A 16905-nucleotide genomic window follows, 5' to 3' on the forward strand; every position below is an offset into this window, starting at 1 on the left:
GGCAAACAGTTGTATGTTTCTGCAAAACCTGATGAGAGACACCAGCTTGATAGAATTGGAGTGTGTAAAGGACATTAGACACTGGATGCTTAACTTCCTTCTGCTTAACTCTGATGAGACTGAAGTACTTGGACTCGGACCACATGCAGCTAGAAGTAAGTTTTCTGATTCCACACTAACTCTGGATGGCCTTTCTGTTTCTTCATGTGCAGCAGTAAAAGACCTCGTGGTGATTATTAACCCCAGTCTTTCATTCGAAACTCACATGAAATGATAACATTACCCGGATAGCTTTCTTTCATCTCAGAAATACTGCTAAGATAAGAAATTTAATGTCACTACATGACGCAGAAAAACTAGTTTATGCTTTTCTTACCTCCAGGTTGGATTATTGTAAATGTCTTACTGTCTGGATGTTCCAGTAAGTGCATAAACAAGCTCCAGTTAGTTCAAAATGCAGCAGCAAGAGTCCTTACTAGAACTAGAAAATATGACTACATCACCCCTGTCTTATCCACACTGCATTGGCTCCCAATCAAATTTTATATTGATTATAAAATGCTACAATTGACCTTTAAAGCACTCAGTGGTCTCACACCACAGTACCTGAGTGAACTTCTGGTCCTTTATGACCCGCCACGCCTACTTAGATCAAAAGGTGCAGGCTATCTGCTGTTACCTCGTATAGTGAAGGCTACATCAGGGGGAAGAGCCTTTTCTTACAAAGCCCCACATTTATGGAACAGCCTTCCAAGTAGTGTTCGGGAATCAGACACAGTCTCAGCATTTAAGTCTAGGCTGAAAACATATCTGTTTAGTCAATCCTTTCATTAATGGTGCTTATGAGGTAAAGGTATAGATCTGCAGGATCCTCAGACAGTGTTTTGGTAAACTGGGATGTATGGATGCTGTCAGTCCCCCACTTGCTTGCTCACTCGAGTTTGTTGACGGTATAGTGGCTGGCTGCTTTATGTCCCGGGGCTCCCTCATGCCTGTGTTACCTTCTGGCTCTCTCCTTTTAGTTATGCTGTCATAGTTAGTTTTACCAGAGTCCCTGCTTGTACTCAGCGCAAAATGTATACTGTACCTACTTATTCAGGTGACATTGGGCATACCTAACAACCTGTGTTTTCTCTCTCTCTCCCCCATCTGTCCCTCTGAGTTACATGTCAATCCTGGGATCGAGGTGCTGACCTCTTCTGCTCCTCAGACCTGCCTGATCCATCCTGATGTCCTATGTCTGGTTGGAGTCTCATCACATCGCTCCTGTGGAGGACGGCCCCATATGGACAGTTGGAAGACACTCTGGACACTTGCCGTAATGCTTTTGTGCCTGAGGACTACAGTTGGCTTGCTAACTTTAGGACTGCAGTTGTCATGAACAGTTTTGCACTCAAGTTTCCATCAATGAAGAGTTATAACATCAATGAAACAGACTTCATGTTAAAACTGTTAATGTTATAGTCATGTTGTCTGTTGTTGTCCAGGTGAGGATTGGTTCCCTTTTGGGTCTTGTTCCTCTCGAGGTTTCTTCCTCGTGTCAGCTGGGGGAGTTTTTCCTTGCCACCGTTGCCACGGGCTTGCTCGTTGGGGATAGATTAGGGATAAAATTGGCTCATGTCTTGGGTCATTCAGATTCTCTGAAGCTGCTTTGGGACAATGTCTATTTTTAAAAGTGCTATAAAAACAAACTTGACTTGACTTTCGGCCATTGCAAAAGTAGAAATTCACCATATTTCAGAAAATGTTCCTGACTGACCATCTCCAATTTGTTTCATACTTTCACAAACTCAGGGCTCGACATAAAGGACTGCCCGATTGCCTGGGGCAAGTGAAACATGCATTCGGGCAAGTGGGATATGTCCCCGACATGTCTGACCAGGCAAGTTGAATGAGCATATATTATGGACTAGCACCACAAAAATTTGGCTTTTTGATTTAAAAAAAAAATTGTTTTCAGTTCCTAAGAGCATCCCTCGCTACGTATCCACCATTATGTCTTGGCTGTTGTTTTAGTCTTGGTCTCATTTACTGTTTTACAAGTTATTTTATATACCCCTGCTGTTGTAGTATGGTACGCATACTGTTTATAGACCCCTTGTGCATGACGTCACGGATCACATGATAATTACAGCTGGGGTCAGACAGACACTGTCTTTCATGCAAGCAGGGCTTAATTTGTCTTCAATGTGGTTAATTTGTGCTGTTTTTGCTTGTTCAAACAGAGAAATAAATAGATGGGCATTACCAATGCCGGGGTGGCCCTATATTTAGCCGGGACCATCCCTGGCCCAAACCATCAATGGTGGCCTGCTTGGAGCATGGGGAAAATAATTTTCACTAATTTTGGTCACTGATTTTATTCTTGCATTAATCATCAATTCAACTGCACTCTGCATTTTTACATGGCAGCCCAGACGCCGACAGCATCGCAGCAGGTTAAATAGGCGCTACCAAATAAGGAAATTCTCCCCTCCCCTCTATTGCAGTTGGTTTGGTCCAAGACTCCTCCTCTGTATTGCGGGGAACTTAAACAACATTGGCGCGAAACAGCGCGTGTCAGTGATGGAGGGCAGAAAGAGGCCAGGTGGAACCGAAAGGGCGAAGCTTAAAAAAAGGAAGGAGGTGGCAGCAAAATGTGCCAAATTGACAGATATGTTCTCAAGACCAGCTGGTAGGTTACGAAAGATATGGAGTATGATAACCCTGTTTGTCGATTTTATCAGTCTATGCTAGGCCTATAATGTGTCGATAGTTTGCGATGTCGATTCAGCTTTTTGATGTCATGTGGAATCTCGCAGTTTACACGGTATAGATGTGGTGTACGGTATGTCTTAATTCTAAGAAGAACCGGACATTGCTTTACATCCCAGTTATTAACAATTTTAGATGAACAGGTCCCAAAAGTGCTGTTGCACTTTTTTTATTTCCTCATCCAGCCTATTTCATCTCGCTGTCACACCGTGCATTTCCACAGGCGTGCGCACATTGTGGTTATGAACACATAGGCCTAGAAGTCATATTTGATGTTAAATAATTGTTGTTAAATATATAACTTAGAAGAGGTGTATGCGTATGCCAATATTCTAAGCAGAATCGAACACTTGCTTTAGCCTACATTTCATTTAACCATTTTTGAGTTGCCTAATGCACCCTCACGCTTTATCTGCCGGTTGCTGAGTACCCAGCATTGTTGATTTGCCATTATTTTTGAGGCGTATGCGGCATGTAATGCACAAGCATTGGTTCAAATGCACGCGAGATGGGTGCTTTCGTTATTTTAAGACTATATGACTAAAAATGTGTTGTGTAATTCGTCTTAAATAACGTGAAACAATCAGCCATACTCGCTGCTTTGCTATTTGGAGTGGCAGTCAGCTGGATTTCGCCCCCGACGTAAAAGTTCATTCCCACACCCGGGCTGAAGATGCCAATTTCTGAAGATGCATATCCTTTGGATGTGTTTTCAAATATTTTCACTAAGGAACTTTGGGACATGTCAGTGACACAGATAAATGTATATGCGGATTAGACACGCGGCCACACACCATCCAATTTTAAGTGGATCCCCGTCTCATACTAGATGAAATCGTTCGTCGGTCTCTGCATTACGTTTGTGGTCATTAAACTACCGCGTAATGGAAGTTTTATTAACCCTAAAGTAATGCAGAGAACGACGAACAACATACATTGTCACTACCTGAATTTAAACCAAATAAAAAGCATTGTGAAAGAACAGTTATTTGTTTTATCTTTTTTAATGTACTCAAATTCCTCCTCCATTTCAAAGTGGCCTGAATGTGAATTAAACTCCCGGACTGAAAACAGGGCCCACTCCGGCCCTGGGCATTACTGTCTCCCTGCTATCAAGAAAAATGTTAACAAATAGAGGCAAATGCTTCAAGAGCAACAAGGAAATGAGTGGTTAAAGAATAGAAAGAGAGGAGCCAAGCCTGAAAACTCCAGGGAAATTCACACACATATTTAAAATGCATTTTACAAAAACAAAGTCTGAAGCGAGTATGGAAGAGTTTGCTTAAGAATCTTGCTTATTTTTTTTCCTGCTCGCATTCGAGTTCACTTCTTCATGAAAGTGTTTGATTTTCTTACAGGTGAAGCAGCTTCCTTATTCAGTACAAACCCAGATTGGTTTCAAACAACTCAGGCATATAAAAAACTCATCAAAGAGTGACCTGCGTGATAAATCCTGAAAGAACAGAACAGATTAAAAGCAGAGAGCGCTGTAACTTTGTTTTTGTTATCAGAGAAACACAGTCCTGTGCAAAAAATTATATATGTTTTTTTTGTCATCATTTACCTCTAGCTTAAAAAAAAACCCCTGCGCTGCGTCATGACAGACCAGCTGCACTGATTCAGTTACAGGTTGCCAGGTCTGTATAAAACACCCACAACCTACAATAATTTTAAACTCAAACATTATCCTGTCTGTCATGACGCAGCACTTTTTTTTCAATAAAAAAACCTAGAGGTGAATGATACAACAACAAAAGAGAGATAAATATTCTCAAACACTGTACTGTTCAAAAGTCTTGGCACCCTATTTTCTTCATGCAAACTTTGTTATAGATTTCTATTTTATGAGTTCTACATTATTGAGTAATGAACCTACAGTCTGAGAGAGTTCTACACAAACACACTGAACTTTACAACAGCTGCTTGTGTGTGAAATGGAAATAAATCGACTAAGGCAGGAAGAACTATTTTGGATAAAATTATTGTCCATTACAAGTAAAAGTAACCAATAACCAAACTTAATAATAAACTTAATCAATAACCAAACTTCAAGTCAATGTGTGATCTTCATTTTATGTTGCAATTCACAACTATTCTATGGTTTTCCTATTTAAAAAAGGGGGGAGGGGACTTACCCCCAGGGCAAGTGGGTTAAAATAAAAAGTTAATGTTGAGCCCTAAAACTAATGTTATTATTCCCAGTAAACACCATACAAAATTTCAGTCTTATCTTTATTAGTTTTTGTGATATTTGGGCTTTAAAAATGGGGCGTGACACTGATTTTTAAACTGTAAAAACGAGTTGTACAGAAAAGGCTGATAAGCTCAATAACTATTCATGCTAGATGCTTGAAATTTTCAGGAGTTGTTCTTAGGTACTAGATGCCTTTAACTACTATAAAAGAAGAGCCACAGTTGCATATTTGTCACTTAATAGCTTGCTGAAAACTGTTTAAAATTGTTTGTACTTTGGAACAGATTTGACCCTCTGTATTTCCACATTGAAGCACATCAGATCTTTCAATATTTGGTATTTCTCATGTTATAGTACTATTTTGATATTTATTTTTCTAAAATAAATAAAATTCTGATTTATGAGGCATTAAAAATGATCACTTCACACCTATATTTCAAGTGCATATTGCTCAAGTATTATAATAATAATAATAATAATAATAATAATAATACATTTTATTTATAAGCGCCTTTCAAGGTACCCAAGGACACTGAACAGTAAAAAACAAACAATAAAAAGCAAAACAATAGGATAAGAACAATAATAATACCATGAGAAATCAATAATAATAATAACGTTATTAAAAATCAGAGAGAAAAGGCCAAGCTAAAGAGATGTGTTTTTAGCTGTTTTTTGAAAGTGGATAGTGTTGAGCATTGGCGCAACGCTAGGGGCATGGCATTCCACAGCTTAGAGCCATTAACACTGAAAGCCCTGTCACCCATAGAGCAGAGCCGAGAGTAAGGGACTGCTAATAGCTGGACATCTGTGGAGCGAAGATTTAGAGGTAGCTGATATGGAGTTAGGAGATTTGATAAATAGGGAGGGGCCAGGTTATGTAGGGATTTATAGGCAAGCAGGATAATTTTGTACTGGATGCGGTATTTGACTGGGAGCCAGTGCAGGTTGTAAAGAATAGGAGTAATATGATCCCAGGACCTGGTATGAGTGAGTACCCTAGCAGCTGAGTTTTGGACATATTGCAGCCTATTTAGTCGCTTGGCTGGGATGCCATCGAGTAGGGCATTGCAGTAGTCCAGTCTTGAGGTGATAAAAGCATGTATAAGCATTTCAGCTGCAGATGAAGTTAAAGAGGGACGGAGTTTGGAGAGACTTTTCAGGTGAAAGAAAGCTGTTTTAGTAATATTTTTAATGTGCAAGTCAAAAGAGAGGGTAGAGTCCAGAATAACACCCAGATTTCTTACTTCACCAGTAGTGGAAGTGAAATAACCAGGAATAGATAGCTGTGAGTGCTCAGGTTTTTCAAGATAGAAGGGGTGGAAATGAGGATGGCTTCTGTTTTGTCTTGATTTAATTTAAGAAAGTTCTGCACCATCCAATTATTGACTGCATTTAGACAGTTGACAAGATTGGACGGAGGGAGTGGGTGAGAGGGTTTAGTTTGAATGTAAATTTGGGTGTCATCTGCATAACAATGAAAGTTGAGCCCATAATGCTGTATTATGTGGCCAAGAGGGAGGGTGTATATTGCAAATAGTAAGGGTCCCAGGACAGATCCCTGAGGGACACCATGAAGGAGGGGTGATTTAGGGGATCTAAAGTCTCCAATTGACACAAACTGTTCTCTCATGGTAAGATAAGATTTGAACCAGGCTAAAGAAGAACCAGTGATGCCAAGCAGAGTTTCTAAGTGGCTCAATAAAAGATTGTGACATACAGTGTCAAAAGCTGCTGTAAGGTCGAGGAGAACAAGTATACTGACATGGCCAGTGTCAGCAGCTAACAGCAAATCGTTGACAACCTTGACCAGGGCAGTCTCGGTGCTGTGCATGGCCCTAAACCCAGACTGAAACTTCTCCCAAAGATTGTATTGGGCTAAATGCTCTTGGAGCTGATTGGCAACAATATGCTCTAGGACTTTTGCAATGAAGGGAAGATTGGAAATGGGGTGATAATTTTTAAAATCATCAATAGCTGCTCCAGGTTTTTCAAGACAGGAGTGATGGCTGCTGTTTTGAGAGCCTAAGGGACTAATCCAGTTGAAAGAGACAAGTTTATTATCTTGACCAACAGGGGACAGAGAACTGGCAGGCAAATCTTGACCAAAGAGGTGGGCATAGGGTCGAGGAGGCAGGTGGTAGGCCTGGATTTAGATACTAAGCCGAGGACATACTGTTCATCAACTAATGAGAAAGCAGAGAAAGATGCAGCTGGTGGTGGACAGGGAAAGGGGACATTAGAGGGAGTGACGGGAGTGGATTTGATCTGCTTGTATATAGAGTTAATTTTGCTTTGAAAAAATTCAAGAAATTTACAACAAAGATCAGTGGAAGGAGTAAGATGAAAGTTTTTAGCAGGCAAGAGAAGTTTGTTTACAGTAGAAAAAAGGGCTCTAGGGTTTCCTTGGGCTCTGGTAATGATGGTGGTGTAATAGCTGGTCTTGGCATCAATTAGAGACTCTTTGTGGGCAGGGACATAGTCACTGCATGCCAGCGCATGATCTGTAAGGCCAGTTTTACGACTAAGTCTCTCCAGCTGCTGACCAGCAGTCTTCATTTTACGAAGCTCAGGTGTGAACCACGGAGCAGAGTGAGAGAAAGAGACGGTACGTGTCTTCACGGGGGCAAGGTGATTGAAAGAGTCAGCAAGGTGAGAGTTGTAGAGCATGACTAACTCCTCAGGGGATGAGTTCAATTATTTAATGGTCAGAATAGGATGTAGTGTGTCAAATAAATCAGCTGTAACTGTTTTTTGTGTTCCTGTATGTGATGGTGCGAAATGCATGCTTGCGATGGAGAGGCTCAGGGACAGCAATATTAAATAGAATAGCCATGTGATCAGAAACACAGAAATCTCTGGAATATAAATTTGATGGTGTGATGCCAGAGGTACAAACAAGATCTAAGATATGGCCCTTTGAGTGGGTGGGAAAATCTACATGTTGGGTGAAATCAAAACAATCAAGGACAGCCACAAAGTTTTCAAAAAAAAGTTATCAGTCCGGGTTCGAGCCCTGTGGCCGGCGAGGGCCTTTCTGTGTGGAATTTGCATGTTCTCCCCGTGTCCACGTGGGTTTCCTCCAGGTGCTCCGGTTTCCCCCACAGTCCAAAGACATGCAGGTTAGGTTAACTGGCGACTCTAAATTGACCGTAGGTGTGAATGTGAATGGTTGTCTGTGTCTATTGCCGCTTTTCCACTACCAACGCGGCTGAGTCGGGCTGAGCCTTGCCGTGCTGAGTTGGGCTGAGTCGAGCTGAGCGGGGCTGTTGGAGTTTCATTTCGACTACAACCACGCTGAACCGTGCTGGCTGGAAGTGGGTGGACACATTGGGTGGAGTTAGCGAAAGTGGGTGGATGTCAGGTGATGTCGTTATGCAGCGCAAACAGTGACATCAGTGAGCTTTTAAGTGGTAGTCTCACAACCCGGAGAGTAAACAATAAACATGGAGGACATGGAGTCGTTAGTGTTGCTGGTCTTGGTGCTGTGGCTTGTTGTCACCGACAACAACGCCAACAGATACTGGCAAGAGCGTATAGATGAGGCGAGGCGCATAAGGCTTCATAATTCTCGTAATTCGTAATTCTCCTTCTTCCGGGTTTACGGTGTTTACAGATCCCAGCGTGCTTTCAGGGCGTGTGTGGGCATGTGAGGACACTCCTCCTCACCAATCAGTGCACAGGGGAGTGTCTGCTCACGCCCCTGGCCTCACTCAGCTCGGTTTGGCTCGCTTCAGCCCCACTCCAAAACCGTGCGAGTTTTGGGGGCTGAGCAGGGCTGAAGCGAGCTGAGTCGTGCTGTTCTTAGATAGTTGAAACGCGAGCCGTGTCGGGCTGAAGTGAGCTGAAGCGAGCTGAAGTGAGCTGAAAAAGGTAGTGGAAAAGGGCCATATGTGTCAGCCCTGTGATGACCTGGTGACTTGTCCAGGGTGTACCCTGCCTTTCGCCCGTAGTCAGCTGTGATAGGGTCCAGCTTGCCTGCGACCCTGTGGAACAGGATAAAGCAGCTAGAGATAATGAGATGAGACAGATGTCCTTGGGCAAAATTACCTTTCTGGATGAGTGTTTTTGTGTAATTGTTGTGTTAATTCTTCTCCGTGCTTCACGGAATGCTACGCTGAGGTTTGTTTTTTTTAATGCCTACACAGTCCGGTCCTGATAGGAGTGAAATGTGTGGGTGTTTTTACCTCTCATCTCTCATTTTCTCAGCCTCTCCCTTCCTGACAAGCCTCTCTCCTGCTTTGCTTCTGCGGACTCGTCTTGTCTGAGAGACCCTTCCTGCACTGATCTCCGAATCGAAATTATGGATCTGATCAACTGGTCACTTCACGCAACTGACACAATCTTCTCGACTCAAAGTCTAGGTTCGGGGGAACCTGTTTGTCCTGCCGGAATGTTTGCAGCCGGATACACCATGGATGCCTGGGAGAAGTGGCATGTGGTGTGCTTGGCGATTCTTTCTGTGGAGGACATTGAGGATATTTACCTATTCGGAACCATGATCACAGGATTTTTGCTGATTGGACTTGGCATTGCCCTGGTGTATCGAGGAAATCAGTTAATGGTGGCAGCTGTTCAAAGCCCCACAAAGCGGCCCGATATGATCGAAGCGGTGGGCAGAGCCGTTAGCACTCAGACTGTAGCTATTCAGAACTTGAATCGCAACATGGATAACATCATGGAGAAGTTGATAGCTTTGCAAAGAGAAATGGATCGTTTTGGTGGCCAGAATGGACAAGCAGGTTAGGCGAAAAAGGACACGTCTACCCATCTTAAGTCTAAACAAATTCCAATCTTATCTTGGCTCCCTAGCCAGCACTGCCTCAAAGCCGTCGCTGTAGAAATGCGATTCTCCCCCTGGAGTTCACTGCAGTGAGACTCTGTGTGTGTGTGTGTGTTTCTTTCTATACTTTTTTCTGTCTGTACTATGAAAGCTAAGTCGAACCGGAGTCAAATTCCTTGTGTGTGTAACATACCTGGCAATAAAGTGCTTCTGATTCTGATTTTGATTCTGAGTGTGTAAAGGGACATACTTTCATATATATATATATATATATATATATATATATATATATATATATATATATATATATATATATAAAATTAAATTGATCCAGGATATGCACTTTAAGGTCAGGACTTTGACTTGGCCATTCCAAAACATTAACTTTATTCTTCTTTAGCCATTCTTTGGTAGAACGACTTGTGTGATTAGGGTCGTTGTCTTGCTTTATGACCCACCTTCTCTTGAGATTCAGTTCATGGACAGATGTCCTGACAGTTTCCTTTAGAATTCACTGGTTAAAAAAAATTAAAAATAAATAAAAAATGCTAATCCTAGAGGTTCACATACTTTTGCCACTCACAGATATGTAATATTGGATCATTTTCCTCAATAAATAAATGACCAAGTATAATATTTTTGTCTCATTTCTTTAACTGGGTTCTCTTTATATACTTTTAGGACTTCTCTGAAAATCTGATGATGTTTTAGGTCATATTTATGCAGAAATATAGAAAATTCTAAAGGGTTCACAAACTTTCAAGCACCATTGTGTGTGTGTATAGATACACACACACACACACACACACACACACACACGTGTGTGTGTGTGTGTGTGTGTTATGTATATATATATATAATATGTATGTGTGCATATATATATTAATTATTTTTTTTTTTACATCAGAAAAACATGTCATTTTTATGGGCTGTGTACACTTTTTATATCCACTGTAGCTCAATGTTCGGGTTGCAAATACGGTGTTAACTGAAATGTGTACCGAGTTACACCACCTGGAGTTCATGAGAACGGCAAGTCCCCCACCTGTCCTCTTACCGGTCGCCGCAGTGTCTCTGTCGACTCAAACTGTAAAAAAGCCAGGGATGGTTATGTTCGAGTCCGGTATCTGTTCGTATAATCATGTTTCAGTGAAAACACATGATACTGCACTCCTTGTACTACCTCTGGGCCCTCTCTAATGCAACCAGTTCATCCACTTTATTAGCCAGGGACCTCACATTTCTCATAATAACAGCTGGGATACAGGGTTTAAACCTCCTTCTCTTAATCCTTTGTTTAACACCAGCTCTGCATCCCCTCCGTCTTCTGCATAGTTCCTTGGGAATTGGGGGTCTTTCCCTGGCCGATAAACTTGGACGCTTCAGGGCAATCAACTGGTCATGGGTGTATATAATGATGGCAGGATTGCAGGCATGACTTTGAGCCATCAGAAGTGATCCAAGGATAATGTAGATCGATAAAAAGTTTAAAAGCTGCTACAGACACATTCTTGACATTGTACGCAATCAATAAACTCAAAGATTTAAAGATGTACACAAACACACACACAACACTGGGAGTTGCTCTGGCAGGCGCATGGCGCCATCTCGGAATATCTATATATAATGACAGTATTCAGATTTTTGCAGATGGATCAAAAGATTTGCAAACAGATGCAACACGTTCTGCAGTTGCTGTGCCCAGTTACCAGGTGGAAATGAGTAAGAGAACTTCTGATTGTTTGAGTGTATATCCAGTGGAATGGTTTGCCATACTGTTAGCATTAGAATGGACTGATCAGGTAGACTGCAGAAATATATTAATATGTAGTGATTCCATGTCAGGGGGTGGCACGGTGGTGTAGTGGTTAGCGCTGTTGCCTCACAGCAAGATGGTCCGGGTTCGAGCCCCATGGCCGGCGAGGGCCTTTCTGTGTGGAGTTTGCATGTTCTCCCCATGTCTGCGTGGGTTTCCTCCGGGTGCTCCGGTTTCCCCCACAGTCCAAAGACATGCAGGTTAGGTTAACTGGTGACTCTAAATTGACCGTAGGTGTGAATGTGAGTGTGAATGGTTGTCTGTGTCTATGTGTCAGTCCTGTGATGACCTGGCGACTTGTCCAGGGTGTACCCCGCCTTTCGCCCGTAGTCAGCTGGATAGGCTCCAGCTTGCCTGCGACCCTGTAGAACAGGATAAAGCGGCTAGAGATAATGAGATGAGATGAGATTCCATGTCATCACTTACAAGCATTAAGACATGTTCAGCCAGGAGTCATCAAGATCTGCTTCATGAAATCTTGTTTACCAATTCAAGAATGACTAATCAAGGGGAAAATATCACATTCATTTCAGTCCCAGCACATTCCCAGCACATTCAGGCATCCAGGAGAATGAGAGAGTGGACAAACTAGCAAAAGAAGCAATAAAAAAAACCTGTTGAAGTTGGCATCAAATTATCAAAATCATAGGGGAAAGCACAGTGAGGAGAAAGGTAAACCACCCGTGTCAACAGTTATGGGATAATGAAACAAAATGGAGACATTTGCACTCAATCCAAAATAAAGGAGATATGTTGAAAAGTAGGGGATCAAACCAGAAAGAGCAAATAATAATAAGCAGGTTATGAATTAGACACAGTAATCTTAACAGTAGACTTAACATAATGGGAAAACATCTAATGAGTCTCTGTGATCAATGCCATGAAGTTGAGATAGTTGAGCATATTTTCACATCATGCTAAAAATTTAGGTATGAGAGGCAATAAGTGATGACAGAACTCCAGAAAATAGGCCAGGTAGAGGACAGTATTAAAAGTATATTGAAATATGGAGACACTGTGAAGGGGAAGAAATGGTTATTTACATTTTCAAGAACAACTGGACTCGAAAGACGGCTTGAAAATGAAGTGATAAGAATATAGAAAAAATCTGTAGATGGCAGTCATGTAACACTCAGTGCGTTTACATGCACATAGAGAGAATCGAATTTCTGCCGTTGCTCGACTGAAATCGAAGTTCAAAATGCCATGTATACACCTTGATTCGGCTGAAATTGAACCGAACTTGATTTCTTGGAATCGAGCTACACGACCTAGATTATGCGATTTCTGCCGAGCTACTTAGTGCATGTAAACCCTATTGAGCTACGTATTCGAGCTACTTACTTCAGCACTGCCCCTTCCGGAAGTGACGAGTGACGAGACCACAAGGGAAACACAACAGCCTCGGTCGGCATGACAACGAATCATGACAACGGCATGAATCTTTTCTTTTTGTGGCATTGTTTGCACTGTTAAAATTTAGCTCACTAATGCCGCTTTTCCACTACAAACGTGGCTGAGTCGGGCTGAGCCGTGCCGTGCTGAGTTGGGCTGAGTCGAGCTGAGCGGGGCTGTTGGAATTGCATTTCGACTACAACCGCGCTGAACCGTGCTGGCTGGAAGTGGGTGGACACATTGGGTGGAGTTAGTGAAAGTGGGTGGAAGTCACGTGATGTCGTTAAGCAGCGCAAACAGTGACATCAGTGAGCTTTTAAGCGGTAGTCTCACGACCCGAATAGTAAACAATAAACATGGAGTCGTTAGTGTTGCTGGTCTTGGTGCTGTGGCTTGTTGTCACCAACAACGCCAACAGATACTGGCAAGAGCGTATAGATGAGGCGAGGCGCATAAGGCTTCAGAAATTCTCATAATTCGTAATTCTTCTTCTTCCGGGTTTACGGTGTTTACAGATCCCAGCGTGCTCGCAGGGCGTGTGTGGGAGTGTGAGGACACTCCTCCTCACCAATCAGTGCACAGGGGAGTGTCTGCTCACGCCCCCAGCCTCACTCGGCTCGGTTTGGCTCGCTTCAGCCCTACTCCAAAACGGTACGAGTTTTAGGGGCTAAGCAGGGCTGAAGCGAGCCGAGTCGTGCTGTTCTTTGGTAGTCAAAATGCGAGCCGTGTCGGGCTGAAGTGAGCTGAAGCGAGCTGAAGTGAGCTGAAAAAGGGTAGTGGAAAAGGGCCATTACTGTATCACCAAATACATCTGTACAGCTGTTGCATAGCTGTGAATTGTGTACATAAACAAGTCATTGTATTTGTGCGTGTGTGTATATACACACACAAATATATGTCCAACATCTGAAGAATGTCAATAAAAACAAAACAATTGAACTTTTGTGTGTTTATTAAGACATAAGTTAAATTGTAAGCAAAAAAAAAAAAATTTGTAAGCAAAAAATGGACTTTAGAAAAATATTATTGTGCAAAATAAGTTGTCTTACAAAACAGTGGTCTGCGCCGGACAGTTTGTAGCCATACAGTCTGTTAGAGCAAGCTGAACAGCTTGAACACGGAACTGCCAGTGTTGCCAGATTGGGGGGTTTTAAGTGCATTTTAGCGGATTTGAACATGTTTTGGACTGGAATACGTCAGCAGTATCTGGCAACACTATAGCTCTTCTTCATGACGACAACCGGAAGTGTACCAACACGATGGGGCGTGTAGCGCCAGGTGTGGCTCGGGTGCACAATGCACCTTGCACAATAGCCCGATTTCACTTGTGCATGTAGGATTGGATTTCTCTGGCACCCCTGCTGGGACCCTTTGCTCGATTACCGACAGTAGCTTGATTTGGACGTGCATGTAAACGTACTCACTGTGGATGCCAGCTGCCGTAAAACCTTGAAGAAAAAGTTGTTGTTGTAGACTTTGTGGGCCACTATAGTAGGCTGTGGGTATTTGTGGGAAGTGGAGTCCATTGTGGATTCTGGTGCAGCTCTAACAGAGCTCCCCCCTGAGGTGCTCAGATTCTGACATTTTTTCCCCTCAACATTGAGTGATTCCATAATTTCCCCCTCTACTTTATCTGGGGGAAAATGCCATTAATTTCATTTCATTTCATGATTTTGAATTATGTTCCATGAAGCCAGAAAGTTCAGCTATTAAAAACTGGTTTTGTGTCATATCTATGATTTATTTGCTAGGAAAAAAAAAACTGGGTGAACAGCTGGGTGGGCATGAAGGTGATGGCAATATTGGCCTTTCAAGGATTTATTCTGTGGAATAATGATGTTACAACATACATCTTTTACAGAGAAAAAAAAACAATAATTTGGTGCACAGGTTTTAATTTATTTTGGGTTTTCTGAAGTCAACTGCTGAACCTGATCCAGGTTTCAGCCAAGCCATGTTTGGTTGACTTGGCTAAAATTGTAGCAGTTCAGTGGCCAGTTCCTTTCTGGAGACTCATACACACCTATGAGCAATTTAGAGTAGCCAGTTAACCTAATTGCATATCTTTGGAGGAAACCAGAACACCCAGAAGAGACCCACACAGACACCAAGAGAACATGTGAACTTCACACAGAAAGGCCCCTCCCACCAGCCACTGGGCTTGAACCCAAAACCTTCTTGCTGTGAGGCAACAGCACTAACCACCACACCACCCTAAAAGTATACCCACCCACGTGCAGTGAACCGGTGCTACAGGTGCTCTAGCCCCTGCCCCTTTTCTGTTTGCTGTCCAAAGTGCCCTTTTCATAGGGACTGTTTTGTTGTTGGTTTTTTTTTAATATTTGTAAAAGATAAGTTAGCTCCAACATCAATATTCTCTACAATTTGACAATAATATATGAAATTATAGATTTATAAAATAACGTTTTTCTATGTAAATGCGGGCATCAATCCGTGACATCATGCATTCAGTGAACCTCCACGCAGAAAGCGCATGCAGGCGGTTGACAGTGGGAGGAACGGCATGGTAAGGTCACACTGAAAGTCTCCTTTCATTTCTTAACTGAACATGCAATATTGTGCAGCTTAGAACACAACAGTAAATGCGTAGGGTTGTTTATCATTTAATTAAGCCGCCTAGGCTATATTTAAACCGTTTGCTCCATCCATTTCATTAACGTGGCAGATTCGGAAACTTTAGTTTGAACGACGGCGTTAATAACATATTCTAGCAGCTTCGAAAACTTAAGGCTGAATGACGCCGTCCACAACATATTCTATCAAGACTATTATGTTATAGTAGCTTAGGTTAGTTGAGTTAAAACATAGGGAAACATTTTCTAAATAAGTGAAAGCCTGCATTATGCAAAGATGCCAAGGAAAGAGAGGATAAATGTAACCAGGTGGTAATAGATAAATTTATAAACATGTATGTGTATGGTTACAGTGTGATGAATGCCAAATTCGAAGTGTATCAATGTCCAGAGAGAATTGTGGGAGGGTATCCTGTAGGTGGCAGTATTTGACCATTTTATTTGATGAGGTTGAAATGTACATGGAGTTTGGAATGAAGTTTGAGCGGTTTTGCTTGCCGTACTTAGTTTTTGACCAGAATGCGCTGTACTGAAATGTGTTTCAACGAAATTGCACTATAAGTATGTTTTTCTTATTTTATAAGTTGCTTGTTACACAAGTCCTCATCAAAACTGAAGATGTGTAACATGATGTTTGGGATATGAGATCAACAAGTTATTAGAGACTGTATAAACTGCGATGTTTCAAGATTGTTCGTGATGTGTGAAGATTCCTCCAGCAACGTGGGCTGTACCTGTTAGGATAACGAAACCTGTAAGTAAAGAAAATATCAGTTGTTAATTTGTAAATGCTAGCAAAATGGGTTGTGGTTGTTTATGATCTTTTCTGTTCTTTTATTTTGTTTTGTTAGGCAAGCCTACTGCCGTATTGTTTGTATATAAGTTTGAACTCTTTAGCTACAGTCTACAGCCGTGAGTGAAGAATGGATGCGGCCCAAGACGTGTTGTAGTCTAGTTATTTTGCACCTATGCTTGAAAATAAAACTTACTGAAAACCCCAGAAGAACTGTGTCCTGTGTGGTACTAATTCCACAGGCTACACAATTTGGTACCAGGAGTGGGGTTATCAGTTTTCCATTAGGTGCATAGCGTAGCTAAACCAGTTGAACAATACGGCAGTGGTGACGATTGTGCAGGAGAGACATTCGCATGGCGACGGTGCTGCAGAGGCATTGAGTGCGCTGGTGTGTGGAACACGACGCGAGTCCAAGAGAGAGGTCGACCACTTCACTTTGGAAACCTAAGAGACTGCTACACTTCCAAGAACACAAGGGAAGAAGGCTTCCACATTAGGACAGCCCGTCCTGGGTTAAGACTGTTGATAAGTTGAAGTAATTTTTTTTCTCTTTTTTTTGTTGAATGACTAAAA

Source organism: Neoarius graeffei, chromosome 17, assembly GCF_027579695.1.
Source record: "Neoarius graeffei isolate fNeoGra1 chromosome 17, fNeoGra1.pri, whole genome shotgun sequence".
Classification (NCBI taxonomy): Eukaryota; Metazoa; Chordata; class Actinopteri; order Siluriformes; family Ariidae; genus Neoarius; species Neoarius graeffei.